The following is a 26,893-nucleotide window of genomic DNA, read 5'->3' on the forward strand; positions in this document are numbered from 1 at the left end:
CTCAATTGGCATGCTAACTGCAGGAATGTCCACTAGAGCTGTAGCCAGATAATTTAATATTAATTTCTCTACCATAAGCCACCTTCAATGTTGTTTTAGAGAATTTGGCAGAATGTCCAACCAACCTCACAATCGCAGACCACGTGTAACCGCGCCAGCCCAGAACCTACACATCCGACTTCTTCACCTGTTAGATCGTCTGAGAGGGGTTGTTGGGGTGCTGAGGAGTATTTCTGTCTGTAATAAAGCCCTTTTGTGGGGTAAACTCATTCTGATTGGCTGGGCCTGGCTCCCCAGTGTGTGGGCCTGGCTGCCAAGTGGGTGAGCCGATGCTCTCCCAGGCCAACCTATATCTGCACCCCTGCCCAGTCATGTGAATTCCATAAATTAGGGCCTAATGAATTTATTTAAATTGACATACTTCCTTAAATTAACTGTAACTGTAAAATATTTGAAATTCTTGCATGTTGCATTTATATTTTTGTTCAGTATAGAAGAGAAAGCAGATGGACTTAAAGGGAAAGTGATGTATGTTAGTCCGTTCCTGAGTTAATGCTGCGTTCAAAACAACTGGGAACTCGGAAATCCCAAGACTTCCAACTTTGGAAAAAAAACTAGCTTAATCTGTATGTACCTCGCTTTGTGCACGGGGGAATTGTGATGCTGAAAAAGAAAGGGCCTTCCCCAAACTGTTGTCACAAAGTTGGAAGCACAGAATCGTCAAGAATGTAATTATATGCTGTAGCGTTAAGATTTCCCTTCACTGGAACTAAGGGGCCTAGCCCCAACCATGAAAAACAGCCCCAGACCATTATTCCTCCTCCACCAAACTTTACAGTTGGCACAATCCATTTGGGGAGGTAGCGTTCTCCTGGTATCCGCCAAACCCAGATTTGGACTGCTAGATGGTGAAGTGTGATATATCACTTCAGAGAACGAGTTTGCACTGCTCCAGAGTCCAATGACGGCGAGCTTTACACAACTCCAGGTGACGCTTGGCATTGCGCATGGTGATCTTAGGCTTGTGTGCTGAGCAGAGCCATGGAAACCCATTTCATCAAGCACCTGATGAACAGTTCTTGTGCTGATGTTGCTTCCAGAGGCAGTTTGGAACTCTGTAGTGAGTGTTGCAACCGAGGACAGACGATTTTTGCACGCTACGCACTTCAGCTATAGATGGTCCCGTTCTGTGAGCTTGTGTGGTCTACCACTTCGCAGGCTGAGCCATGTTGCTCCTAGACATTTCCATCTAGCAATAACAGCACTTACAGTTGATCGGGGCAGCTCTAGCAGGGCAGAGATTTGATGAACTAACTTGTTGGAAAGGTGGCATTCTATGATGGTGACACATTGAAAGTCACTGAGTTATTTAGTAAGGCCTTTCTACTGCCAATGTTTGTCAATGTAGATTGCATGCTGTGTGCTTGATGTTGTACATGTTTCTGAAATAGCCGAATCCACTAATTTGAAGGGGTGTCCACATACTTTTCTATATAGAGTGTATTTTTAGTACTGGCTAACCACATTATATGTTATAGCAATCTGTAAGTCAATGACGTGATACCCAACCATTGATTGATGCTTGCAACGTCTGAGCAGGGGAACGCAACCTATATGTGGTTAGCTGATAAATACCTATCAGGCATTGTATGATCTGTCAGGAGTCAGAAATATCCAAGCAGTGGAACATGACCTGAGTATTCGCTCAGTAGGGAGTCGAGGCAGTTATCTTCTCTACTATTGTTGGATCCCAGTTTATTAGAGGAGTAGCCTGCCTTCTTCATAACAGGGCCTGTTGACCAATCCTGAAACAAATTATGAAGAAAAAAAAGACCAAAAAACTTGGTAAACCAGTGTGAGCCACTTATCCCTGACCAGTCCTGTTTATGACTGCACGTCCCAGTCCAGCCCAACCCAGCCTTGCACTCACTCCCATATTTTTTGAACAAGTCAAGTGACGCCACTACTCCCTGTAGCCATATTGTTATTACTTTCAAGGCAACGAGTGAGCCGCTACCCGCCGACAGCAAGGTAGAGGGCGACTGACAAGTGTGGAATTTCATTAAACGAAGCTACAAGTTACGTGTAAATTGCTGGCCGAAGTTAAAGTCGGGTATGTGCTTTGTTGGAATGATATCTCACTATTTGTGTTATATTCTTAGCCAGTCACAGCTACTGTAGCTAGCTAACGTTAACTCACCACTTGTCCACTGCGCTGCGCTAACACTACAGCAGCTAAGTTAGCTAGTAAGTTGGAAACGGGACCGAATGGAGGATTTAGCTAGCCTTTGCATTAACATTGTGGCTAATGAGCTTAGCTAGCAACTAACTAAATACGTTGATCTAGCTAGCGCTACACCAATTATGAATTATTTTGAGATAACGTTGGCCAAGTTAACCACGCGAGTAATCTTTAGTAGCTAATGTTAGCTAGTTAAACAGTACACCATAGACGTCGTTAGCGAACTATCTTATTTAGCGCCCATTGACGATAGTATCTGACTGGGGGTGTTTTAAGAGCCCCGACGCTTGTTCTAAACGTTAACGCATCGTTTGCGGTAGGGTTTTGAAAACATAAGAAACGTATCTTTCATATCAGTAGGTGGGAAAAAGTACTCAATTTTCATTCTTGAATAAACATAAAGATACCTTAATAGAAAATGACTCAAGTAAAATATAAGTCACACAGTCAAATACTACTTGAGTAAACGTATTTGGTTTTAAATATACTTAAGGAGCTATCAAAAGTAATTGGAATTGCCAAAATATACCAGATCAAAGACGGTAGGGATGAACAGGGATGTTGTCTTGATAAGTGTGTCAATTGAACCATTTTCTTGGCTAAATGTAACAAGTACTTTTGGTTAGCAGGGAAATGTATGGAGTAAAAGGTACAATATTTTCTTTAGGAATGTAGTGAAGTAACAAATATTTTAAAAACATATAAACAAAAGTACAGCCCCCCATATAAACAAAAGTACAGGCCCCCTCCATATAAACAAAAGTACAGCCCCCCTCCATATAAACAAAAGTACAGCCCCCCATATAAACAAAAGTACAGCCCCCCCCCCCCCAAAAAAGACAATTGTAATTCATTTAATCTGATAGTCATGGAACCTTATGACATTGTCCACACAGGGCATCTGAACACACAAAATACACCTGGATGATTTTCATTACATGTTGGGTGTTTTATTTAACTTTTGTACACCTGTGGTGTTCCCGGTTAACAATGACCAGTCATTAGAAATGAATGGGTGAGATGACAATTAGTGTATAAAATTGAGTTCAGGCACATGCCCATTCATCAGATGGACACTTCCTCTCCCAGACCCCCACATGCATGTGTGTTTGAGCACACACACACACACACACACCTCACTCCCCTTCTTGGCTTCCATGGCAACCCCCATTGAACCTTTCTCCAATATAATCACCTGTTGGAATTCTCACAAACAATTGCAACATTGTTTCAATAATATTAAGAACATTTCTTGCAGCTCTGGTATGTAAAAGCTTTTTTGAGGCCTTGCTCACAATTCATTCTGTGGCAGCACAATGACCAAACAATATACTGTATGTGAGGCTCTTGATCATGACACTGGTGAGGAGAAGAGAGTCCTTGATAAACTGACAAAAAAGTAGTCTGTGATAAATGGCACTATGTTTCATCTGAGTATTTGTTATAGTCAAAATAATCCATACATTATGCTTTTTAAAAAAAAACTCAACAAGTTGTATAAGCCTAAAGGCTATACATAGCAAATAGAAGTTCAGACTTGTAATGTTCACATGAACTTAAGTTGATAAAAAGATCTAACACAACATTAGGTAAACTATGTATTATGGATTTATAATCAGCTATTGTGGGGTGGTCATTTTGTACCGAGAACACAGAATTAATTAACATGAAACAAACACAACAGGAGGTTTAAAGTATTTTTACTTACAGTAGAAGATGGACGTTTACGTACACCTTAGCCAAATACATTTAAACTCAGTTTTTCACAATTCCTGACATTTAATCCAAGTAAAAATTCCCTCTTTTAGGTCAGTTAGGATCACCACTTTATTTTAAGATTGTGAAATGTCAGAATAATAGTAGAGCGGATTTATTTCAGCTTTTATTTCTTTCATCACATTCCCAGTGGTCAGCTGTTTACATACACTCAATTAGTATTTGGTATCATTGTCTTTAAATTGTTTAACTTGGGTCAAATGTTTCGGGTAGCCTTCCACAAGCTTCCCACAATAAATTGGGTGAATTTTGGTCCATTCCTCCTGACAGCTAGTGTAACTGGGTCAGGTTTGTAGGCCTCCTTGCTCGCACATGCATTTTCAGTTCTGCCCACAGATTTTCTATAGGATTGAGATCAGGGCTTTGTGAATCCTTAAGCCATTTTGCCACAACTTTGGAAGTATGCTTGGGGTCATTGTCCATTTGGAACACCCATTTGCTACCAAGCTTTAACTTCCTGACTGATTTCTTGAGATGATGCTTCAATATATCCACATACTTTCCCTACCTCATGATGCCATCTATTTTGTGAAGTGTACCAGTCCCTCCTGCAGCAAAGCACCCCCACAACATGATGCTGCCACCCCCTCTGCTTAACCGTTGGGATAGTGTTCTTCGGCTTGCAAGCCTCCCCTTTCCCTCCAAACATAATGATGGACATTATGGCCAAAAAGTTCTATTTTTGTTTCATCAGACCATAGGACATTTCTCCAAAAAGTATGATCTTTGTCCCCATGTGTAGTTGCAAACCGTAGTGTGGCTTTTTTATGGCGGATTTGGAGCAGTGGCTTCTTTCTTGCTGAGCGGCCTTCCAGGTTATTTCGATATAGGACTCGTTCTACTGTGGATATAGATACCTTTGTACCTGTTTCCTCCAGGATCTTCACAAGGTCCTTTACTGTTGTTCTTGGATTGATTTGCACTTTTCACACAAAAGTACGTTCATCTCTAGGAGACAGAATGCGTCTCCTTCCTGAGCGGTATGACGGCTGCGTGGTCCCGTGATGTTTATACTTGCATACTATTATTTGTACAGATGAACGTGGTACCTTCAGGCGTTTGGAAATTGCTCCCAAGGACGAACCAAACTTGTGGAGGTCTACAACTTTTTTCTGAGGCCTTGGCTGATTTATTTTGATATTCCCATGATGTCAAGAGAAGAGGCACTGAGTTTGAGGGTAGGACTTGAAATACATCCACAGGTACACCTCCAATAGGCTAATTGACATCATTTGAGTCAATCAGAAGTTTCTAAAGCCATGACATTTTCTGGTATTTTCCAAGATGTTTAAAAGCACAGTCAACTTAGTGCATGTAAACTTCTGACCCACTGGAATTGTGATACAGTGAACTATAAGTGAAATAATCTCTGTAAACAATTGTTGGGAAAATGACTTGTGTCATGCACAAAGTAGATGCCTTAACCTCCTTGCCAAAACTATAGTTTGTTAACAAGACATTTGTGGAGTGGTTGAAACACTTAGGTTGGAGTCATTAGTTTATGTAAACTTCCAAATTCAACTAAGTACTTTACACCACTGCAAAAAAAATCAAAAGGTTTAATGACCTTTTTAGTAGGGTTAGGGTACCCACAGAAACATATTTTTATGTTTACAGCCTTTGTTTTCAGCAGTGATGGGGAAACGCAGCTTCCTGAAGCATTGCATATTTCCAGCCAATTGTGTCAAATAGGTTCATTACTCGAGGCTTTGATCAACACTGTGTACACTAGTGGCACCTGGCAGTCAACAATTTAGCACCGCCAAATTATTATAGATGACATCCCACATGCACAGTCTTCTTCCGAAGCTGATGCCTAGCCAATCAGGTGTTTGGCGCCAGGTAGCCTAGTGGTTAGAGCTTTGGGCCAGTAACCGAAAGGTTGCTGGGTCGAATCCCCGAGCTGACAAGGTAAAAATCTGTCGTTCTGCCCACTGTTCCCCGGTAGGCCATCTTTGTAAGTAAGAATTTGTTCTTACTTGCCCAGTTAAATAAAAATAAGATTTTGTTAGACGAAACGAAGCTTCGGATGTCATTGATCACGTGCCTTTGATAAAGTGATACAAAGCATCGGCACACTGCTTAAAAATAAACTGCTTAGCGATTGCCTCGGAGCACCGGTATTAAACGTATCATCACTAGTTTATGGAAGACGGTGGACTAGCTAATTAGCTATCTGCATCACTGACACGTGTGTAAACAAAAGACAGACGCAACAAACATCTTGTCGCTGAAAAATACTGTCGGGTGCAACTGTGTTAAAACCGGGTAAAACATTGTATAGTAAGTGTGTGTTTTTAATCCTTGAAATTATTTTGTTGTGAGATGAAAGTAGAGTGATTTCTGTTTCTAGAACCGTACTGCAATTGAGAATCAATGCTTTCTTAAGGGCCCTTCCTAACAATACAGAGAGAATTGTATAAATAATAGAAAACAAGGAATAAATACGTAATGATAACTTGGCTATATACACGGGGTACCAGTACCGAGTCAATGTGCAGGGGTACGGGGTTATTGAGGTAGATGTGTACATATGGGTAAAGTGACTATGCAACAGGATAGATAATTAACAGTAGCAGCAGCGTTTGTGACGAGTCAAAATAGTTAGTGCAAAAAGGGCCAATGCAGATAGTCAGGGTAACTATTTACTAGTCGTATGGCTTGGGGGTAGAAGCAGTTCAGGGTCCTTTTGGTTCCAGACTTGGTGCATCTGTACTGCTTGCTGTGCAGTAGCAGAGCGAACAGTCTATGACCTGGGTGGCTGGAGTCTAACAATTTTAGGGAGTTTTTTTTATTTAAGGACACTGACTAGTATAGAGGTTCTGATGGCAGGGAGCTTGCCCCCAGTGATGTACTGGGCCGTACGCACTACCATTAACACCTTGTGGTTGGATGCCAAGCAGTTGCCATACCAAGTGTTGCAACCATTCAAGATCCTTTCAATAGTGCAGCTGTATAACCTTTTGAGGATCTGAGGGCCCATGCCAAATAGGGCTGTTGCGATCAGAACATTTTTTTTCAATGTCAAAAATAAAAATGTGAAGTAAACCAAACTCTTTGGTCCTTTCAAAACCTGATGTATGTAAAATATTGTGTGCTATATGTTATACCAAACAAAAATATAAATGCAATATGCAACAATTTCAATAATCTTACTGATTTACAGTTCATAATAAAGAAATCAGTTAATTTAAATAAATTCATTAGGCCCTAATCAATGGATATCATATGACTGGGCAGCCATGGCTGGGCCTGGGAATGTGTTTTCTCCACAAAGGGCTTTATTACAGTCAGAAATACTACTCAGTTTCATCAGCTGTCCAGGTCAATCCCGAAGTGGAAGAAGCTGGATGTGGAGGTCCAGGGATCTTTGTATTTCAGTTCATGAAACACGGGAACAACACTTTACATGTTGTATTTTAGTTCAGTATAAATCAATGTGTCTCTGGATGACTGATGTTTGTTTCCAACATTATGTATGTTTTCCTAAAGAAGTTGAATCTGCTTTGTGTTTTATTTTCTTGCCAACGCCTTTTGCGATACTGGTATCATCATGAACCTATTGCCAAATCTTTTCAGCCTCCTGAGGGGGAAGAGGCGTTGTCGTGCATTCTAAGAGGCATTGTTGCACCTTCTTCATGACTGTTTGGACCATGATAGTTCCTTAGTAATGTGGACACCGAGGAACTTGAAGCTCTCAACCCACTCGACCCTCTGTTTCCTGTAGTCCACAATCAGCTACTTTGTCTTGCTGACGTTGAGGGAGAGGTTGTTGTCCTGGCACCACACTGCTAGGTCACTGACCACCTCCCTATAGGCTGTCTCATCATCGTTGGTGATCAGGCCTACCACCTTTGTTTCGTCAGCAAACTTAAAGATGGTGTTGGAGTTGTGCATGGCTACAGGAGGGGACTAAGCATGCACCCCGAGGGGCCTCCATGTTGAAGGTCAGCGTGCTGGATGTGTTATTGCCTACCCTCACTACCTGGGAACGGCCCGCCAGGAAGTCCAGGATCCAGTTAGAGGATGTAATTCAGTCCCAGTGTCCTGAGCTTATTGATGAGCTTGGAGGGCACTATGGTGTTGGAATGCTGAGATGTAGTCAATAAACAGCATTCTCACATAGGTGCTCCTCTTGTCCAGGTGGCAGAGGGCACTGTGGAATGCAATAGAGATAAACGCTAGGCTCCTTTAGTCCATTATTGGGCTAGTTAATTAGACAGAATTTAGATAGCTAGCCGTTTTGTTGTTTATCACCACATCCAGTACTTAAGTAGCTGGAGAGCTTACAACGGCCATAAATAGGTTCAACTCACTTAGCTAGCTACCCAACTAGTAATCATGACAAATATCAATCACCATTTAAACTTGTAGAAACTTGAATGCAGAACACCACCACAATGACAGCTCAGCTATCATTAAATGTACTTTATCCTCGTCCCGGGGAGGCAAAGGTGTGTACTTAAAAATAAAAATAAATTCCTTGCTCGGTTTGTAGTGCAGAATAGTGGGTTTCGATCCCCGGGACCAACCTTACGTAAATATATGCATGCGTACTGCAAGTCGCTTTGGCTAAATGCGTCTGCTTATGGCATATTTTAGCCTTCACACTACACAACTGATTCAAATGATTAACTCATCAAGCTTTGAGGATTTGAATCTGTTGTGTAGTGCTAAGGCTAAAATATGCAATTCTTTCAGTTGCCAGGACCAAGATTAAGAAATTGCAATTACGACATCAGTTAGCTAGTTTTTCACCTGGTCAGAGCATCGGCCTTGTACAATTATGTCAAAATTAGAGGTATTGAGCAATCTAGTCGTTGCTTTTGCTCTGGTACGAAACACACACGACTACCCCGTGCCTGATGCTGCTCACTCATAACTGTAGAGTAGCCTAGATGGCGTAGGGCAAAAGGACAACGTTGTGCAAATGTGTCAATAGGCCATTGCCTATTGAGTGAAGGTCCTGTCATTTTTTCCACCCTTGTGTCGTTTCACGTGGTCATAGGCAAAGCATAAAATGTGCATCTGAAAAGAAGTACCTACAATATGTTGCTTGACAGTGGTTTTATCCCCCCCTTTTTAAATTTTTTTTATATATTTTTTTTATAGCTTAACGGTGTAAAACCAGTTTTCTACCAGCTAGGCCTAGGTGAGGCTAAATGCAGTCGACTTGCCCAGGAGGAGGACTCCCAGCCTCAGGCAACTTGCTGCTCTGCCGCACCGGTACAGGATGTTGCTCTGGTTCCTGTAATCCAATATGGCTCTGTTTATAAATGGATGCAGATTAAATACACTAGAATACTTCCCACTCTGAAACAAATAGGTTGCCTTCACTTTAGTAGCTCACAGGTATTGCTTAGCTTGCTAAAGTTATCGGTGTAATGTATGTCAGTTGTGCCCATCTTTTTCACCAGGAAGTAGTTCTATCACAGAAAGGCCTATAATGTAATAGTAAATACTTTCCTGTCGCAACAGGAGGGTTTTTCATATTATGTAAGCATTTCACTTCTGGGGTTTGTTGTGCCTGCACAATTCACAATTCAGACTCACTTTTGCAGGGCCTTTTTACTTCTGATTTATTCTCTTTTGTCTCATTGAGAGGATTTCACTTGTGACAACTTCACTTTTAGCCACATGAAGGTAAACAAACAGTTAGCAAGATGGGCCGTGAGTAGCCTATTTTTTTCTTGCTATTAACAGACGGTTTTATTTTAACTTGGCTAACTGCAAGCCTTACTGTTCTTTGCTACCTTTTGTATTAAAATGTCCCAGAAGTGAATATGATGAACGCATAAGCACATCTGAATGAGTGTAACAGATGTTGTTATGGTGCATTCCTGTGTAGATAAATCCTCGCAGTTTCTGCTCCTACAGACACCATGGTTGAGTTTAACGAGCGCTACCAAAAACCTGGAAAGCGTTTGGAAGAGCAGCCATTTCACATGTCATCAGAAAATATCATGTGTTTATACTCGAACCCCATATGGAGTTCAGCTACCCTTTTTTTTTCACTTTAAACATCAATCTGTAGTGAATGCTGCTGCTGAGGGAGCGATCATAGCTTTCTGAGTGAGTGTTATGAGTAACAACAACTTCTCCACATAGAAGCAGAGAGCTTAAGGATCAACCACATGACACAGTGCCCTTTGACCTCTACTACAACTCGGTTGGAAAGAGGCGTGTCAGTCGGAATCTCCATGGTGATTTTACAACCCTGTGAGCAGTCTGAGCTAATGCATAGACTTACTAAAGCTCCCACGCTGCCTTTACTAGAAATTGTAGAGGTTGAAATTATGTTGTCAACCTATAGGCCTAGCCTAAGAAATAATGTTAAGACAAAAAGGTACTTTGATCATTTATAGCGTGTCAACTTTTGGCCTGAGAGGCAGCTGAAGTCAAAGGGTGGTGACCTCAAAGGTTTAAGCCAAGTTCATTTGAGTCAGGCACTTTGTCTTTGACAATCATTCAATGATTTTTGTCAATTCAAATCGAATCCTATGATCCATCGCCTGTTCCATTAAATCGATTCAGAGGTTTTATGTAGCCTAGCCCCACAACACTGGGGTGGCTTCCCCTCTAGTCAAAGTTAACATCCTTTCTGCCTAATGCTTTTTTTTACTAGCTTCTTAGTCAGCAAAGTTATGGCAAGGACTATTAGCCATTTTAAGAGTAGAGTTTATTTTTGTCCCTCAAACCAGTGTTTATTTTTTTAATTTAAGCTCTTGCCTGCACAAGGTTATAATTTAGCCTATTTACAGGTGTCTTCACTGTAATAATTTACACGGTGGAATGTCCCACACCTTCACTTGAAGGTAGAGGTCCCCTAACAAAGGTTAGACTGAAATTCAAATCAAACCTGGTTGCTGTTGGATTGATAAGGGCCCTCCCTGTATTCTGTAAATGCACTGCCCTTTTGCTCTGGTTTAGAGAGCACATCCACAACAGTCCCAAGCCATTGTGCATGTCACGAATTTAGGCTTGGGCAGTATACCATATTGTCAGGGTATTTGGAAAAAGCCACGGGATGGTTTTTCAATACTGTTGAAACTATTTATTCGTTTTTTTAAAATACATTTTAATATTTGTAGATACTTTTGAAGTAAATACCTGCAGTCAACTTGTGCAATACTATAGGAGATAAAGAACATTGCGTAATATAGTTAACCTGTCACATTTTTATGAAGTTTACGGTAGTCCCCAGTCACGTGTCACATGGTGTTTGTTTACAAGCAAACTACGACGAGAGATCGGAGCCTTGTGAGTCACTCACTGTTGTGCAGCATGCGCCAGGGGATCTGTTTACAGTATGGAATTCAGAACTAAATGTTTGCCAGCTAGATATCTTATAACGTATGTTAAGTCTAAACTGTGCGAAATGTCTGCAGTTGTGCATTTGGTGTGCACATTTAGTAGCTATCTAGCTAAGTGGTTAGCTTATTCCAAAATCAAGCATTAGCTTGGTTGCAGCAGAGAATCCCATCCTGGACCAAGAGCCTTGCTGGCAAATTTGTTTTGTGTGTGCAGCAAAATTAGTGAGTAGTATTTTTTAGTTACTTGTTTAGTTAAGAAACTGTACAACATGTTTACAATGCGCTCTTTAGCATTTAGTTGGTATTCTCTATTGGGATTTTACAAATACAGTGCATTCGGAAACTATTCAGACCCCTTCCTCTTTTCCAATGTTTGTTACATTACAGCCTTATTCTGACATGGATGAATCCTGTTTCCATTGATTATCCTTGATGTTTATACAACTTGATTTGAGTCTACCTGTGGTGAATTCAATTGATTGGACATGATTTGGAAAGGTGCACACACACACACACACCAGTCTATACAAGGTCCCACAGTTGACAGTGCTTGTCAGAGCAAATCCAAGGCCGAAGAAATTGTCACTAGAGTGATGAGACAGGATTGTGTCAAGGCAGAGATCTGGGGAAGGGTACCATATCGACTGTAGTAGCCTAAATGTGAAGTGAAAATGCCATCATGCCACTATATCATCAGAGGCCATTAGGTCAAATGGCTTGTTTTCAAAGGTTACCCCCCCATATTTGCAGTGACTGGTTTGACCTCAACTTAGCCCTGTCCTATTCAACAGGTCAATGTGCCTGCACTGCACACCTGTTTTAGATATCACATAAACAGCCACTTCACACAACATATTTCCAACCCCCTTATCTCATATTGTGATCATGTAATCCTCCGTAGACATGCTGTGCTCATGGTAAGCCATGAGTGTGTCCTCTGCTGTAAGGCTGTATTTCCTCCGAAGAGGTAAGCGAGGATGAAGTTGTTTGTTGTAAGCTGACAATAACACAGTGCAGTAGTGTTGTCACGATACCAGAATTTTGTCTTCGATACTCGATACCACAACAAATAAAGAAGGCGTATCAGCCCAAGTCAAGTAATGTCACTTGATCCAGACAGATCTTTTGAGTTCAATATCTTTGCATTACAATGAGTTTTGTTTAATTTTTTTATAACTACATAACGCTAATCATTTATTTGAGTGGTGAATCTTAGGGATGTGCAACTTTCCCTTTCTTGACGATTCAGTACATACATGGGCTCCAATACGATACAGGAACAATATGTTTTGGTTTTAAACGACTCTGTTTGATTAGAGGAACGAAACGATACGATTCGATGCACTGACATTTTGTTGTATAAACACATTCGTTTTCCATTCTAATCTGCAGCTAATGGAGCTTATGAGCTGGGTGCCTCTAAGCTGAATCTGTCTGAGCTGACCTCTCTCACTGTGTGTGTGAATGATGTGTATATGTCAGCGCCTGAGCTGAGCCATAAGCAAGACTCTGCATCTACTACCCCACCTATCAGATAATGGGGATAAAGTTTGCTTTTTGTCCCTCAACTTTCGATCTGAAATCCCATCACCAACTAATTTTGTCATTTAACTAGGCAAGTTAGTTAAGAACCAATTCTTATTTAGAATGAAGACCTACCCCAGCCAAACCCTAACCCGGACAACGCTGGGCCATTTGTGTGCTGCCTTACGGGACTCCCAATCACATCCGGTTGTGATACAGCCTGGAATCGAACCAGGGTCTGTAGTGACGCCTCTAGCACTGAGATGCAGTGCCTTAGACCGCTGCGCTTCTCGGAAGCTACCGGTATCTTCTTGCAAGTGTTTTAGCCTGTAATGCTATTTAGTGCAGTGGTTCCTCAGGCCAGGCTATAGCTAGCAAAGAGTAAGTGGAGCAGGGCGGTTGCTCTCTCGCTGTTAGGGGACATCGGCTGCCCTGATAGACATACTTGATCCTCTCTCAATCAGTAGATGACGTTAGGCACATTTGACACTGACAGAAAGTAACAAATTCTAGTAACAAACTTTCATTTTCTAGTATTGAAAAACGACTGAAAGCTCGGTATACCGTGCTTCACTACAATGAAATGGTACCTGTCAGTTCCAAGGACTCAACATATTTTTTTCTGGCTGTCTGACCCTTGGTGATTGTGGCTGGCTGCAGAGTGGGAATTAGCTCGGAGAATGGAGAGTAGAGACTTGGGTGTAGTGAAGTAGTAGCCTGAATTTTTTAGGTGTCTCAGGGAGGAGGCATAGGCCTATAGCTGTACTGTACTTCAGCTTACATAAACACCTGCTAGTGGGGGTGGTGGTGAAGTCAAATGTCTCACATATACAGTGAGGGTGTGCTTATCCTCTCATACAACCTGTGCTACATGGTCCAAGGTGTAGTGAATCATGAGCTCGGCAGTCACACTCACTTTAATAGCTGAAATGCTTGAGGCGGATCTTCTCTTTCTGTCTGGTTGAATTATGCTATCCTCCGTCTTTCACGCAATGCTTCCTTCAGTTAAAGGGGCAATCAGCAGTTTCTACATACATTTTAGACTTATGCACTGAGTGTACAAAACATTACAAACACCTTCCTAATATTGACTTGCACCCACCCACCTCTTTTTTTTGCCCTCAGAACATGAAATCTCCAATGTGTCGAAAGCGCTCCACTGGGATACTGTCCCGTGTTCATGCCAATGTTTTCCACAGTTGTCAAGTTGGCTGGATGTCCTTTTGGTGGTGAACCATTCTTGATAGACACAGGAAACTACTGAAAAACCCAGCAGTGTTGCAGTTCTTGACACAAACCGGTGAGCCTGGCACCTACTACCATACCCTGTTCAAAGGCACTTAAATCTTTTGTCTTGCCTAATCACCCTTATAATGGCACACACAATTAGTCTCAATTGTCTCAAGGCATAAAAATCCTCTCCCCCTTCATCTACACTGTTCAATAAGGGATCATATGTTTCAACTGGATGCACCTGGTCAGTTTGTCATGAAAAGAGCAGGTTTTCTTAATGTTTTATACACTCAGTGTGAATTATATATGCTCATTGATTCTTGAAGAATTTAACTTATAAATGTCTCATGACCTAAGTTCAACCGTCGTACCCCATCAGAACCCAAACTATAAACATGTTTTACTCCCACTGTTTGTCAACAAAGTAAATACAAATGCTATATAGCCTTAAAACATGGTTAAAACTATAATTTTGATATATAATGGATGGTGAATTCTTGCATCCATAGCTCTGTCTATGAATTTGAGTGGTTAGATTTCTCAAGCCCCATCCTTTAACTTTTTACTGAAACTGGTGGGGAGGTCACTTTGTTATTGTTTAACCTGCTGATTGCCGCTTTAAGGTCATGAATTCGTGTTTTGGTGAGCGGTGTAAAAATCACTTGATGCTCATCTCTTCAGATTAATGTGTGCAGGGTAATTACTTCCTCTGTAGGAGGAGGCTGTGGCAAACTGTGCATACACCAAAAACATGAGCCCCTCCCAACAGTGAGGTTGATAAGCTACCACACCACAAGAGTTTATAAACCCAGAGGCGCAACATCGCGAGACTTCCAGAAACGTCTGTGAAATAGACTAAGCAGACAGTTTGGGGTTTGAGCAGTCAATGAGAGAAGTGAAATTCTTTCTTAGTAGTTAATTTTCTCAGTCTAAAGGCACAACCTAGATTCAAGTCAATGTCTTAATAAGTAGTTGAACATGTTTTTACTCCAACCTCGTGAAATTGACAAACTAACACGTTTTGATTTTCGTCAAAAACAACTTTATATTGAGTGCTTTTGCTTTGACGGCCTGCACATGCGAAGTTTGGCGCCAGACGACCGTTAGACCTGCTGACGTGTTTCTACACATGAGCTTAGCTAGCCAACGTCGCCATGACATCGCCTACAAGCTTGATCGGGGATTTCTATTGGCGAAGCAGTTTCTGCCTGTCTTTGACCTCTCATATGCAAAAGCAGCAGCATCCTTGTCAACAACATAACTCTCTTAATTGGTTTTGCTTGTTTTGGCGATTTCTCCAAACACATCTCTTTCTTCCGGCACTTTCATTCTCTTGGTATCGGAGTCAGTTCTCTGTCTTGCCAGGGTTCATGAGACATGGGCCGGTATAGAATTGCATTGCACTTTGTCTCAAACAGTGATCCTCAACAAGTTTTCTAGTGTCTGACAGTTAGGCTAAGTAATGTTGTAGCCCAGCATTGAGAAGAAAGGTTGAATGTCCCCTGCTGCTTCCCTCTGTCTGCTTCATGAAGACAAGGGTTTTGCAATGGTGACCCATCTGGGGAAACCTTGGGTTATTTTTAGATGTACTGTCTCCCAATTTGAGACTGAAAGAAGACCGTTTTGCATTGGGTGCCTCTTCTGTTCAACGTTACAGGAAGGGCAGGGAACCATTCATTATGAGAGCCAGGCCTTTTTAAAGCTGTTGTTTATAGGCAGTGTCTCCTATACCATTAGTTTATTATGACCATTACACCATGTAATTGGATGCCCTCCTGTCTATGGAAAATGTTAGCATTATTGACCTTGATGTTGCCTCAGGAAGATGTTGGGTGGCAACTGTGTTCATTAGGCCCTCCCCACACACTCCTATAAACCTAACATAGAAAACATTGTGGGGACAAGAAGAACTAACATGAGTGTTGACTTTCCCTAAGTTGTCCTATTTTCATGTCTGCCCAATGTTGGTTATATTTTCACAACCTCAATCTGCTTCTTGGCGAAATGTCTAGAAAAATAAACTTGAAAGAGTGAGAGGTCAGAGCTCGTAATTAGGGATGCACGATATATCAGTGAACATATCGGAATCGGACAATATTAGCTGAAAATGCAAACATCGGTATCGGCCGATGTCTAGTTTAATGCCAGATGTGCAAAACCCATGTGAAAGCTGTAGTGCATACTAGAGGTCTACCGATTACGATTTTTCTACGCCAATACCAAAAAAGCCGATACCGATTAATCGTCTTATTTATTTTTATATATATATATTTGTAAGAATGACAATTACAACAATACTGAATGAACACTTTTATTTTAACGTGATATAATACATCAAATAAAGTAAACATGTTCAATTTGGTTTAAATAACGCAAAAACAAAGTGTTGGAGAAGAAAGTAAAAGTGCAATATGTGCCATGTAAAAAAGCAAATGTTTAAGTTCCTTGCTCAGAACATGAGAACATATGAAAGCTGGTGGATCCTTTTGTCATGAGTCTTCAATATTCCTAGGTAAGAAGTTTTAGGTTGAATCATAAAACACGGGACGAGATGTTAAAAACTGTCCATTGTGCCAATAGATGGAATGCACTCGCATGAGATTTGCCGTGATGTTGACAGAGTGGCATGGGAGGTTTATTTCTTAGACTGGGGTAAGATGTCAATTTTTGGGACACATCCTCAGTAGTGTGCCTTCGAATCAGTGGGTGTTTCGGCCTTTAATCACTAAACACCCTCATCAAAGGTGGCCAGCTAAAGGGTGATCAAGCCTTAGCTTGTGTCCCATGCCCAATTAAGATGTCCCACAGGACTGTGCAAGGCAGGGGCGTCCTCTTCTCTGAGCCAGCCATACAGCTGACCACATACCTCATATGCCCTCCTCAAGTTGGAGGGATCTGAATTGAGTTCTCAGGTGGGGGTGAGGGGTCATGAAGTTATAGCCCAGCAAGGGTCCTTCCGTTTGATCCAGATCCACTGGCTACCTCTTTCAGCTGCTTGAGAAACTGCTCTGACGGTCTGCCGCAGAGCCTGTCCATGGATTCCAAGTTCTTTCAGCAACCTGATGATGGAAGAAGCCACGAATCCTCTGCATCCCACTTCAACTGGCCAGACTTTTGCATTCCAGCCACGCTGAGTTGCGTCTGCTGCCAACTCTGTGTAACGCAGTTTCTTACGTTCGTAGGCCTCTTCAACAGAGTTTTCCCACGGGACTGTGAGCTCTATGATGTACACAGCCTTTCGTGAAGGGGACCAGAGTACCATGTCTGGCCTAAGGTTGGTAGAAGCAATCTCAGGTGGAAAAATGAGTTGCTGGCCAATATCGACAAGCATCTTCCAGTCCCGGGCCATAGCTAGGTGTCCAGTTTCTGGCTTTGTAGGAGGATACTTGGGCCTTTTCTGTCCCTCCCGGATGAATGTTGTTGTTTTGACGGGATTGCTTGTTTTTGGAGGTAATGAATTGGTTGCACTCCTCTTGGTCTCAAGTGCTGCAGCCAGGCTCTTGAGGACCTGATTGTGCCTCCAGGTGTAGCGGCCTTGTGAGAGGCTGGTCTTGCAACCTGTCATTATATGCCTGAGAGTCGCTGGAGCTAGGCAGAGGGGGCAGGTCGAGTCCTCGCCATACCATTGATGTAGATTTTTTGGTGATGGAAGCACATCATAAACAGCTCTTATGATGAAGCTGATGTTGCTTGCCTCCATTTGCCAAAGCTCACTCCAGTTGATCTTTCTCCTCTCCAGGCCTTCCCACCTCGTCCATTGCCCTTGTTTAGCAAGAGAGACAGCCTTTGCACTTCTTGCAGTCTCCTCCTGTCTTCGCACCTCCTCGACCACCAGCTTCCTGCGTTCAGATGTTGTTGCCTTATGGAACGTTGGTTTGCTTGCTGCCAGGCCAAAGCCTCCTCTTCCATGCTGGATATTCCCCACAATGTCTTGGTGTCTCAGGGCTGATGTTGCTTGCTGCACAGCATTGGATTATGTCCATTTCCGTCCAGTTTGTAGGGGAGGTGCAGCCTTGCTAATGGTCTGGTCTTTGGAGTCCTTCAATGTCATCTGAAGTCTTACTTTAGAGCACTTGTACTCCTCCGTTAGACTTGTAAGAGGTAGTTCAAGGACCCCTTTGCCATAGAGGCCGATGTTACTCAGGCATCGTGGGACACCCAGCCATTTCTTCACGTATGAGGTAATGGTTCGCTCCATCTTCTCCACTGTTGTTATTGGGACCTCATAGACGGTGAGTGGCCACATTACCCGGGGAGAAGTCCAAACTGTAGGCACCAGAGCTTGAGCCTCCCAGGCAGTAGGGTCTTGTTGATGTTCTCAAGACCGTCGGCGATGTCCTGCCTTACTTGCTGCACTTGATCTTTATCCCGGAGGCTTTCGTTGTACCATCTACCCAGGCTCTTGATGGGTTGCTCAGACACCGTTGGTATCGGGTCATCTCCAATGCAGAACCTCACATCTTTAAGCTGTCCCTTGACTATGGAGATGCTTCGAGATTTGCTTGGCTTGATTTTCATCCGTGCCCACTTGATGTTATCCTGCAGTTTTGCAAGTAGCCGCCTGGTGCATGCTGCAGTGGTGGTCAGTGTAGTCATGTCATCCATGTATGCTCGGATAGGTGGGAGACGGAGCCCTTCCTTAGTTCTCTCACCACCGACCACCCATCTCGATGCCCTGATGATGACTTCCATGGCCATAGTGAAGGCCAGAGGAGAAATTGTACAGCCTGCCATTATGCCTACTTCCAAGCGCTGCCATGTTGTTGTGAAGTCAGGTGTTGTGAAACACAATTGCAGGTCTTGGAAATAGGCCTTTACCAGTGTAGTGATGGGTTCTGGTACGTGGAAAATGTTGAAGGATTCCCAGAGGAGTTCATGGGGAACTGAGCCAAAGGCATTGGCCAAGTCGAGGAAGATGACATAGAGGTCTCTCTTGTCCTTCTTAGCTGTTTGGATCTGGTGCCAAATCATACTAGTATGTTCCAGGCAACCAGAGAAACCAGGAATGCCTGCTTTCTGTACAGATGTATCAATGTACTTGTTCCTTTCCAGATAAGTGGACAGCCTCTGTGCTATTATACTGAAAAGATCTTCCCTTCGACGTTGAGAAGGGAGATTGGTCGGAATTGACTGATGTCTGTCGCATCCTTCTCTTTCGGGATTAGCACACCACCAGCCCTTCGCCATGCCTTTGGTATTATTTCCTTCTGCCACACTATCCTCATGAGCCTCCAAAGAAAGCGTAGAACATCCGGGCGTTCTTGTAGAGCTTGTATGGTACTCCATTAGGCCCAGGAGCCGAGGCCGCTCTTGCTCTTCGGACAACGTTCTCTACTTCCCTCCATTTTGGAGGGTCAGTGTCCAGATTGAATTCTGGTGGTTGAATAGGTGGGATGTCATGTGGGATGATTATCTGCTCATGCCTTTTCATGTCCTGGTGGACCTTTTCCAGATGTTCTTCCAGTTCAGGCTTTGTAGTTTTTAGGATTCCGCACTTTTCCTTTGCGAAGAGATCTTTGACAAACTTAAAGGGGTTTTTATAGAACCGTGTTCTTGAGTGTTCCTTCTTCCTACGAAGTTTCCTTAAGTTTTCCGCTCTTCGCAAGGTTGCCAGCCGACATTTAATGTCTGCTTGGAGTAGCATGAGACCTTCTCTCTCTGCATCAGAGGCCTTCTTCCACTGCTTCCTCAGCTGCCTTCTCTCTCTGACAAGTATCTCGATCTCCTGCTGTCTCCTAGATTTGGCTGGCGCGGGAGGTGTCTTGCCACTTCTCCTTTCGTTTACGCCAAAGCGCTCTTCTCCGTAGTGGTAGATAATGTCTCCCATCCTTTCAAGCTTTTTCTCTGCTTTTCCTACCTGTTGTTCCAAGATTGTTGTCAGGTCGTTGTTGATTGTTTCCCACTCTCTCTTTTCAACGGCTTTGGGCCACTTCACACTCGGTCTGTGCCCTTTGATCTTTTCCTCTTTTAGAGGTCTCTGTGGTTGGGTGAGTTCATCCACCGGCATTCCTGTGCTTGTGTTATCCTCCTCAGTTACAGGGGTGCTGATGCTCTGCGAACTTTGGTTTGCGTCCCATCGCTGTGCTTCATTCGACTGATTTGACTGGCTGCTTCGTAAGAAGTACTGGTCAATGCGAGGTCCCTGTCTCTGCTTCTCTAACAAGCACCTTTTCCTCCCTTGATGGATCCTTAACCCCCTTGCCGATGTTACTCTCTCCCAACCACAGCTGCACACCTGAAGTGTGTGTCCTGCTGCTGTTATGGTTGTCTCATGTGCTGTGTTCCTACTTGTAGTTGTTTCCGTTCCTGGGTCCGTAACCGTGTGATCAGTCGTTGAGCCATCTTGCGCCCCAGCTCTCGCAGGCTCTAGGGGTATGTTCCTTTGTTGACTTTCAGTAGCACTTAGTGGGTGTCTCCAACATACTGAAACAGCGTAGGAGACTGCCAACATGGGTAGCTAACCCATGACAGCCCCAGTGGGGTCTATTCCCTCCGGTCAGCTGTCTCTCCAAGCTGTCACACAGACTTTCCTATGTTGTCAGCTGTCCTTTCACAGCAGTCACTGGACTGGTCCAGATAATCAGAATCATAAAACACGGGACGAGATGTTAAAAACTGTCCATTGTGCCAATAGATGGAATGCACTCGCATGAGATTTGCCGTGATGTTGACAGAGTGGCATGGGAGGTTTATTTCTTAGACTGGGGTAAGATGTCAATTGTAGTTATTATAGGACTATTTCTCTCTATACCATTTTGTATTTCTTATCTTTGACGATAGGATGTTCTAATAGGTACTTTAGTATTGCCAGCCTAATCTCGGGAGTTGATAGGCTTGAAGTCAAAAACAGCACAATAAGCATTGCGAAGAGCTGCTGGCAAACGCAGTAAAATGCTGTTTGAATGAATGCTTACGAGCCTGCTGCTGCCTACCACCACTCGGACTGCTCTATCAAATCATAGACTTAATTATAATATAATAGACACAGAAATACGAGCCTTAAGTCATTAATATGTTCAAATCCGGAAACTATCATTTAGAAGGAAAAAAAAGTTGATTCTTTCAGTGAAATACAGAACCATTCTGTATTTTATCTAACGGGTGGCATCCATAAGTCTAGATATTGCTGTTACATTGCACAACCTTCAATGTTATGTCATAATTACGTACAATTCTGGCAAATTAGTTTGCAACGAGCCAGGTGGCCCAAATTGTTGCATGCAATGAACGCGTGCAATGAACGCAAGGGAAGTGACACAATTTCCTTTAGTTTAATATTGCCTGCTAACATGAATTTCTTTTAACTAAATATGTATGCACATTTAAAAATATATACTTCTGTGTATTGATTTTAAGAAAGGCATTGATGTTTATGGTTAGGTACATTCGTGCAACGATTGATTTCTTTTTCTCGCAAATGCGCTTTTGTTAAGTCATCCCCCGTTTGGCGAAGTTGACTGTCTTTGTTAGGAAGAAATGGTCTTCACACAGTTCGCAACAAGCCAGGCGGCCCAAACTGCTGCATATACCCTGACTCTGTTGCACAGAACGAAAGATGTGACACAATTTCCCTAGTTAAAAGAAATTAATGTTAGCAGGCAATATGAACTAAATATGCAGGTTTAAAAATATATACTTGTGTATTGATTTTAAGAAAGGCGTTGATGTTTATGGTTAGGTACACATTGGTGCAAAGACTGCTTTTTTCACAAATGCACTTGTTAAATCACCTGTTTGGCGAAGTAAGCTATGATTCAATGATAAATTAACAGGCACCGCATCGATTATATGCAGCGCAGGACAAGCGAACTACACAGGGTTGATGATATTACTAGTTAACTAGTGATTATCTTAAGGTTGATTGTTTTTTTGTAAGATACGTTTAATGCTAGCTAGCACTTTACCTTGGTTCCTTGCTGCATTCGCATAACAGGTAGTCAGCCTGCCATGCAGTCTCCTCGTGGAGTGCAATGTAATCGGCCATGATCAGTGTCCAAAAACGCAGATTACAGATTGCTATGAAAGCTTGAAATCGACCCAAATTAATCGGCCATTCCGATGAATCGGTCGACCTCTAGTGCATACCTAATATAATGAAGGTACATGACTTAAAGATGCAAAATTTTGCGCTATATGTGCAACACAGCATTCCTAAACTACCCCACAATGTCTGCTGTGTGGATCGAGCTGTCAACAAGGCAAACAGTCATTTGAAAGGGTAACAAAATTTCAGCGAGACAGCTCAAAGGCAAAATCTATTAAAGCTACGATAATGGCATTCGTAGCCCTTGACAATCAACTGTTCGCCGACTGGTCGAGCACCGGTTAACACTACCAAGTGCTCTATTTTTCAGATGTTGCCCTAACGGAGGTACAATGTAATAGCGTCAATGTATGTCAAGAAGCTAATAGCATACTATGGAATGCCGTTTGGGTCTTTGCGTGTTAAAAAATATACATTAGCACTGTCAAAGCTGTACAAAAATTCAGCAAGCAAGCAAAACACTGGCTTGGTAATAAAGCATTATTTGTTTGACCGCAACTTCTGTGGTAGCTAATTTTAACTTGTTACCTAGCTAGTACCAATACAACGCAGCCTGAAAACAACGACCAGTAGAAACTGCAGTCATTTTCATTATTCTTAGCAATGATTTAGGAATCCGTGTGAGTAAGTATTGTTGTTCGCCTATTGAAATTTAACTTCAGTTCATGAAAAAAATTGCTAGCCAGCTACTTAGCTTTGGGCGACAGGGTTAAGGTTATAAGCAGCCAGCTAGCTTCATCTGGCTAGTGAGGCTCGACCAGACCGGGTTATGTGTTGTGAAGCTAGCCACAGTAAGGATTAGTAAGCACAATATTGGAATTTGTAGTTTGCCCCAAAAATTAAAGTAGTCATTGACAGTGATGCAAATTAATACAAATAGTAGAATTATACTGTTTGAAGGCTAACCGCAAAGTCCGCTATTGTGGCTAGCTTCACATAGATTGGTCCGACCACCATTTAATCAAATAAGAACTGTTTTATAAATTATGGATATTTTAGATGACACTGAGCTATATAGTTAGCTAGCTAACTATAGCTACTGAAAGTGTCATTTTTGGGGAAGAAAATTGTTTGCATCCATGAGCTAGCTAGCTTTTTTTATGACCAGCACTGTAGGTGCGCGAGACAACTTTACCAGCATCCTAGCATATGTATCAATGAATGGTTGTGACATGAAATACGAGTGATAGTGTAATCAATGTGTAATAACTATGTAAAAAAAGGAATGAACACGTTAAATTGTGATGTGCAGTCATTCAGGCCCTGATTGGTCAACAAACTTCTTTAACACATAAAATAGTGTTAAATAGTATATTTTTTGACACGCAAAGACCCAAATGGCGTTCCATAGAAATCCTGGTTGAGAATGAAAAGACTGAACAACGAAACAGCACAGCAGGTAAGTGAAAGAATTAGGTTTTGATTATGTTTTTACTGGAAATGGGGACATGCGTAAATGCCAACAAAATAACTTTTTGATGTGTGTATCACCTTTATTTAACTAGGCAAGTCAGTCGAGAACAAATTCTAATTTACAATGACGGCCAAACCCGGACGACGCTGGGCCAATTGTGCGCCGCCCTATGGAACTTCCAATCACTGCCGGATGTGATACAGCCTGGATTTGAACCAGGGACTGTAGTGACGCCTCTTGCACTGAGATGCAGTGCCTTACACCACTGCTTGTGTATGTTAACTTTTTAACTGTACTAGAATTCTTAAAAGGCCAAAGTATTTCTAAATATCGGTATCGTTTTCTTTGGCAAGGAAAATATCAGATATCGGTATCAGCCAAAAATGTCATATCGGTGCATCACTACTCGTAGTCTATTAATCATGGGTGTATCTTTAGCTACTGCTTCTCCCGTAACCTTAGGTAGGCTATAGCAACAAGTGTTGGCGTCAGCTAACCCTGCCATTCAAAATGAAGTCTTTAGTCCTGTTACTCCAGCATCTAAAACTATGAGGAGTACGCTGTAAAAGGTTGCCCTTTTCCCCAACCTGTCCACGATCTGGTGTCGCTGATGACGGAGGGAAAGCTTATGAGGTTTTGAAAGGACCAGCTGGTGATGGGGAAGCCCATAGTCAACCTGGTGCTGGGATAAAGGTCTATTCACCACCTTGCTACCCTCTGCTACCTGGTAACATTCTTCCACCTGCCAACCTGTACGTCCACTCCGAGACGAGGCACAAGAGCAACCAATCAGAAAATGACAAACTTAAACACTCCCAAGTGTTGTTGCTACCTGTTGCGTGGTGTCTGACCAGAGTCCAGGTTTGTGTGAGGGGGTGGTTATCCTGTATGTGTTTTGGCTAGGTACTTTTTTGCTATGTTATTTTTGTTTGAGTTTTAATAGAACTCTTGAAATCAAGTCTTTAATCTGTCATTACCAATAACAGTACTAAATCTTTCGGGGACATACACACGTGTTTGATGCGATGACTGACGAGTAATTACCCTGTTCCAGTGCGTATTTTCTTTCGTCACTGATCATTTGGACAAATCACAATTTCACAGGTGTGCTCATCGTTAACATTTCAGGGAGGGGACATTTGGCCCATAAACTGGCCTGTAACCTGCAAGGAGAGGTGGTTGGAGCTACAGCTCTGCTTCCCCTCCTCGTTCTGGTGTCTTTTCTAGCTAGTCTGCCCTAGGAACTTAATCGAGCATCTGCAATCATGCATCTTGCGATTTCTTGGGATTTTAGTTATGGATTTCCGAGATTACTCGATACTAGGTAGTGGACCCTGTATACCCTAATCTATTTGACAGCAGCACATCTATAGCATTACAAGGTTGAAGTTAATTCAGTCCGTATGTGCTTACTCTTTCAGGCAGTGCCCTGTTTGACCCGTTGTGCTGAAGGTGGTGTATGACCCGAGCTTAGCTGAAAGGACATGAGATGTTTTTCTGTCTTCCCCATCTGTTTACTGCGTGTCACACTGAAGAGGAGGCGGCGTGAAAGTGAGACTGATGTCTTGTAGGTCATTATGCTGTTATTTTGGATGAGAGCTGGAATCTGCATCTTCGGAACAAAATCTATTCAATCCACTGAAGCAGTACATGTACTATAGGCCTAAGACATGTTAGGCCTGTTACTGTATAAAGTTAATGCAAAATCTTTAGCCTCACTCTGAAGCACTTTTCTCTGAAATGGCATAGGCCTCCCTTTCCTCTCTGTGTTTAACTTTGCAGAGGTGAGTCACAGTAGTTCAGTCACAACCAGGGTTGGCAGTTGGTTTTGTCCCAACATGTTGGGCCCTTCAGATGAAAATGACCACGCCTAACCCGGTGGGCGCAGAGCATCACACTTTAATGCTGAATGTCAGTGTCCTCGTATGCTTTTTCCATTTACATGTAGGTGTTTGAATCGATGCCTCCATGCAGCCTCAACACCGCAAAGTATTGCTTTTTTTTTTTTTTTTTTTACAGTGTAACGAGATCAAGATCATCTGTTGTAATCAGACGTGTTGAAAGGTTTAGGCCTTCTCTCTTTCTATTGGGCATTAAGTACCAATGAAGAGACCAAGCAGTCTTGTATCTTTCTCTTAACCTAACTCCCTATGATTTCTTTCCCCTGACACAATCCTTCATCTCTTTTTTTTTCTCTTTCTTTTCTTTCTTTCTCAGGCCCAGCTCTAGATTTCATCTTCCTCTTGACTGCAGCTGAAGCTTGTCGTCATGGCAGTAGGCAGTGAGGCCTCACTAACAGGGCTAATATGTCTAAATAATGTCCAACCCCGGCAGTGGCACATAAGGCCCTGTACTCTATGGCTTCATATCACCTGTTGTCAATAGTGTTAGCACTCTGGGCTAGATGGCTAATGCACAGATCACTGTGAGCCCGTGTGCCCTCCCTGCCTGTAGCCTCGCCCCAGTGCTTATGTTAGTCTTAGCTCCTGCTGCTAATTAGCACAATCCCAGAGCAGCAAGTGGGAGTGAAATTGCGAGTGAAACCACTCCATATTAGAGATCTGCCAGCGGTGTGTTTACCTATGTTTTGAATTTGTCTTGGTATCAACATCAAGAGATGGCATAGTTGAGTAGGCTATGTGTATGCGGATCTGTATGCTTGATTTGAGATTGTGGTGATCAAAAATAATGTGCCTTTAGTATCGTATGCATGAGACTCATGTGTGCATCACCAGTTCAAACAACTGAAGTCTGTCCCTCTTGCAAGGTACCATCCCCAGGCCTACAGGGCAAATGCAGCCTTTCTCATCTGAAACCCCACCTCTTTAAGGAATACCTAGGATAGGTTAAGTAATCCCTCTCACCCCACCCCCCCTAAGTTTTAGATGCACTATTGTTAAGTGACTGTCCCACTGGATGTCATAAGGTGAATGCACCAATTTGTAAGTCGCTCTGGATAAGAGCGTCTGCTAAATGACTTAAATGTAAATGTAATGTAATGTAATGTAAATTACCTTTGACTTACAACTACCATTCAAAAGTTTGGAGACACTTAGAAATGTCCTTGTTTTTGAAAGAAAAGCATCCCAGAGTCGCCTCTTCACTGTTGAAGTTGAGACTGGTGTTTTGCGGGTACTATTTAATGAAGCTGCCAGTTGAGGACTTGTGAGGTGTCTGTTTCTCAAACTAGACAGTAATGTACTTGTCTTCTTGGTCAGTTGTGCACCGGGGCCTCCCAATCCTCTTTCTATTCTGGTCAGAGCCAGTTTGTGCTGTTCTTTGAAGGGAGTAGTATACAGCGTTGTACGAGATCTTCAGTTTCTTGGCAATTTCTCGCATGGAATAGC

General features: G+C 42.5%; 1 protein-coding gene across 5 annotated transcripts in view; it reads left to right on the forward strand.

The window, feature by feature from the left end:
- The first annotated feature begins 1,954 nt into the window (after positions 1 to 1,954).
- Positions 1,955 to 26,893, forward strand: part of LOC124005826 (pleckstrin homology domain-containing family F member 2) — a 31,919-nt gene continuing 6,980 nt past the window's right edge. For 2 of the 5 annotated variants that reach the window (XR_006833696.1, XM_046315418.1), the window contains exon 1: positions 1,958 to 2,113. The gene's annotated coding sequence lies outside the window, so the exon portion shown is untranslated. Of the gene's footprint in view, positions 2,114 to 11,279; positions 11,554 to 13,980; positions 14,156 to 26,893 lie in introns of those variants that run through there. The other 3 variants (XM_046315420.1, XM_046315421.1, XM_046315419.1) reach the window with 3 other exon arrangements.

Source organism: Oncorhynchus gorbuscha, linkage group LG19, assembly GCF_021184085.1.
Source record: "Oncorhynchus gorbuscha isolate QuinsamMale2020 ecotype Even-year linkage group LG19, OgorEven_v1.0, whole genome shotgun sequence".
In the NCBI taxonomy this organism is placed as follows: Eukaryota; Metazoa; Chordata; class Actinopteri; order Salmoniformes; family Salmonidae; genus Oncorhynchus; species Oncorhynchus gorbuscha.